The sequence below is a fragment of the Colletes latitarsis genome, unplaced genomic scaffold (assembly GCF_051014445.1).
Source record: "Colletes latitarsis isolate SP2378_abdomen unplaced genomic scaffold, iyColLati1 scaffold0013, whole genome shotgun sequence".
NCBI classification, from domain to species: domain Eukaryota; kingdom Metazoa; phylum Arthropoda; class Insecta; order Hymenoptera; family Colletidae; genus Colletes; species Colletes latitarsis.
In genome coordinates this window covers 9,102,399-9,106,982 of record NW_027488368.1, presented here as the reverse complement: position 1 = coordinate 9,106,982, position 4,584 = coordinate 9,102,399, and positions in this window count along the sequence as shown.

Sequence of the window (4,584 nt, the reverse complement as noted above, 5' to 3'; positions counted from 1 at the left end):
CTAGACCTAACCCAGACCTAACATGCGTTATCATCTAAAATATTTATCAAGACCTGGTTTAATTGATTGTTTCAGTGTGGTACCACATTACTATGCGATCCAAACCAGAAAATAACCCAGGATCTGTTCAACGAGTATGTGAAGTGTGCGAAAGTATGAGTCTGATGAAGTCAAATCCCAGATCTATCCCAGACTTAACTTGCGTTATAATCTAATATATTGATCGAAACCGGGTTTAATCGACTGTTTCAGTGTGGTACCACATTACTACGTGAACCATACCAGAAAAAACCCAGGATCCTTTCAACAGGTATCTGAAGAATGCGAAAGTATGAGTCTGATGAGTGAAAATCTTAGGGCTAACCTAGACCTAACATGCATTATCCTCTAAAATATTGATCCAAACCAGGTTTAGTGGACTGTTTCAGTGTGGTACCACTTTACTACGTGATCCAAAGCAGAAAAAACCCTCGACCGGGTCATCATGTTTGTTAGAACTGCGAAAGTATGACCCTGATGAGGGCAAATCCCAGGCCTAACCCTGACCTAACATGCGTTATCCTCAAAAATATTTATCAAGACCCGGTTTAACTGAATGTTTCAGTATGGTACCACATTACTACGTGATCCATACCGGAAAAAACCCAGGATCTGTTCAACAAGTATGTGAAAAATGCGAAAGCATGAGTCTGATGAGGGCAAATCCCAGACCTATCCCAGACCTAACTTGCGTTATCCTCTAAAATATTGATCGAAACAAGGTTTGATTGACTGTTTCAGCGTGGTACCACATTACTACGTGATACAATCCAGAAATAGCCCAGGATCTAGCCATGAAGTATGAGAAATATGCGAAAGTATGAGCCTGATGAGGGCAAATCCTAGACCTAACCCAGACCTAACATGCGTTATCATCTAAAATATTTATCAAGACCTGGTTTAATTGATTGTTTCAGTGTGGTACCACATTACTATGTGATCCAAACCAGAAAATAACCCAGGATCTGTTCAACGAGTATGTGAAGTGTGCGAAAGTATGAGTCTGATGAAGTCAAATCCCAGATCTATCCCAGACTTAACTTGCGTTATCCTCTAAAGTATTGATCGAAACCGGGTTTAATCGACTGTTTCAGTGTGGTACCACATTACTACGTGAACCAAACCAGAAAAAACCCAGGATCCGTTCAACAAGTATGTGAAGAATGCGAAAGTATGAGTCTGATGAGTGAAAATCCCAGGGCTAACCTAGACCTAACATGAGTTACCCTCAAAAATATTGATCGAAACCAGGTTTAATTGACTGTTTCAGTGTGGTACCACATTACTATGTGATCCAATCCAGAAAAAACCCAGGATCCGTTCAACAAGTATATGAAAAACGCGAACGTATGAGTCTGATGAGGGCAAATCCCAGACCTATCCCAGACCTAACTTGCGTTGTCCTCTAAGATATTGATGGAAACCAGGTTTAATTGACTGTTTCAGTGTGGTACCACATTACTACGTGATCCAATCCAGAAATAGACCAGGATCTAGCTATGAAGTATGAGAAATATGCGAAAGTATGAGCCTGATCAGGGCAAATCCTAGACCTAACCCAGACCTAACATGCGTTATCCTCAAAAATATTTATCAAGACCAGGTTTAACTGAATGTTTCAGTGTGGTACCACATTACTACGTGATCCATACCAGAAAAAACCCAGGATCTGTTCAACAAGTGTGTGAAAAATGCGAAAGCACGAGTCGGATGAGAGCAAATCCCAGACGTAACGTAGACATAACTTTCGTTATCCTCTAAAATATTGATCGAAACCAGGTTTAGTGGGCTGTTTCAGTGTGGTACCACATTACTGCCCGATCCAAACCAGAAAAAACCCAGGATCTGTTCAACAAGTATGTGAAAAATGCGAAAGTATGACCCTGATGTGGGCAAATCCCAGACCTATCAAAGACCTAACTTGCATTGACCTCTAAAATATTGATCGAAACCAGGTTTAATTGACTGTTTCAGTGTGGTACCACATTACTACGTGATCCAATCCAGAAATAGCCCAGGATCTAGCCATGAAGTATGAGAAATATGCGAAAGTATGAGCCTGATGAGGGCAAATCCTAGACCTAACCCTGACCTAACATGCGTTATCATCTAAAATATTTATCAAGACCTGGTTTAATTGATTGTTTCAGTGTGGTACCACATTACTACGTGAACCATACCAGAAAAAACCCAGGATCCGTTGAACAAGTATCTGAAGAATGCGAAAGTATGAGTCTGATGAGTGAAAATCCTCGGCCTAACCTAGACCTAACATGCGTTATCCTCAAAAATATTGATCGAAACCAGGTTTAATAGACTGTTTCAGTGTGGTACCACATTACTACGTGATACAATCCTGAAACAGCCCAGGATCTAGCCATGAAGTATGAGAAATATGCGAAAGTATGAGCCTGACGAGGGCAAATCCTAGACCTAACCCAAACCTAACATGCGTTATCCTCTAAAATATTGATCCAAACCAGGTTTAATGGACTGCTTCAGTGTGGTACAACATTACTACGTGATCCAAACCAGAAAAAACCCAGGATCCGTTCAACAAGTATGTGAAGAATGCGAACGTATGAGTCTGATGAGGGCAAATCCCAGACCTATCCCAGACCTAACTTGCGTTGTCCTCTAAGATATTGATGGAAACCAGGTTTAACTGAATGTTTCAGTGTGGTACCACATTATTACGTGATCCATACCAGAAAAAACCAAGGATCTGTTCAACAAGTATGTGAAAAATGCGAAAGTATGACCCTGATGTGGGCAAATCCAGGACCTATCCCAGACCTAACTTGCATTGACCTCTAAAATATTGATCGAAACCAGGTTTAATTGACTGTTTCAGTGTGGTACCACATTACTACGTGATCCAATCCAGAAATAGCCCAGGATCTAGCCATGAAGTATGAGAAATATGCGAAAGTATGAGCCTGACGAGGGCAAATCCTAGACCTAACCCAAACCTAACATGCGTTATCCCCTAAAATATTGATCCAAACCAGGTTTAATGGACTGCATCAGTGTGGTCCCACATTACTACCTGATCCAAACCAGAAAAAACCCAGGATCCGTTCAACAAGTATGTGAAGAATGCGAAAGTATGAGTCTGTTGAGTGAAAATCCTCGGCCTAACCTAGACCTAACATGCGTTATCCTCAAAAATATTGATCGAAACCAGGTTTTATGGACAGTTACAGTGTGGTACCACACTACTACGTGATCCAAACCAGAAAAAAACCCAGGATCTGTTCAACAAGTATGTGAAAACCGCGAAAGTATGAGCCTGATGAGGGCAAATCCCAGACCTATACCAGACCTAACTTACGTTATCCTCTAAAATATTGATCGAAACCAGGTTTAATTGACTGTTTCAGTGTGGTACCACATTACTACGTGGTCCAATCCATAAATAGCCCAGGATCTAGCCATGAGGTATGAGATATATGCGAAAGTATGAGCCTGACGAGAGCAAATCCTAGACCTAACCCAGACCTAACATGCGTTATCCTCTAAAATATTTATCAAGACCAGGTTTAACTGAATGTTTCAGTGTGGTCCCACATTACTACGTGATCCATACCAGAAAAAACCCAGGATCTGTTCAACAAGTATGTGAAAAATGCGAAAGCATGAGTCTGATGAGGGCAAGGCCCAGGCCTAACCTAGACATAACTTTCGTTATCCTCTAAAATATTGATCGAAACCAGGTTTAGTGGGCTGTTTCAGTGTGGTACCACATTACTGCGCGATCCAAACCAGAAAAAACCCAGGATCTGTTCAACAAGTATGTGAAAAATGCGAAAGTATGACCCTGATGTGGGCAAATCCCAGACCTATCCCAGACCTGACTTGCATTGTCCTCTAAAATATTGATCGAAACCAGGTTTAATTGACTGCTTCAGTGTGGTACCACATTACTACGTGATCCAATCCAGAAATAGCCCAGGATCTAGCCATGAAGTATGAGAAATATGCGAAAGTATGAGCCTGACGAGAGCAAATCCTAGACCTAACCCAGACCTAACATGCGTTATCCTCTAAAATATTTATCAAGACCAGGTTTAACTGAATGTTTCAGTGTGGTCCCACATTACTACGTGATCCATACCAGAAAAAACCCAGGATCTGTTCAACAAGTATGTGAAAAATGCGAAAGCATGAGTCTGATGAGGGCAAATCCCAGACCTATCCCAGACCTAACTTGCGTTATCCTCTAAAATATTGATCGAAACAAGGTTTAATTGACTGTTTCAGCGTAGTACCACATTACTACGTGATACAATCCAGAAACAGCCCAGGATCTAGCCATGAAGTATGAGAACTAAGCGAAAGTATGAGCCTGATGTGGGCAAATCCTAGACCTAACCCAAACCTAACATGCGTTATCCTCTAAAATATTTATCCAGACCAGGTTTAATTGAATGTTTCAGTGTGGTACCACATTACTACGTGAACCAAACCAGAGAAAACCCAGGATACGTTCAACAAGTATGTGAAGAATGCGAAAGTATGAGTCTGATCCCCTCAGGGGCTGCG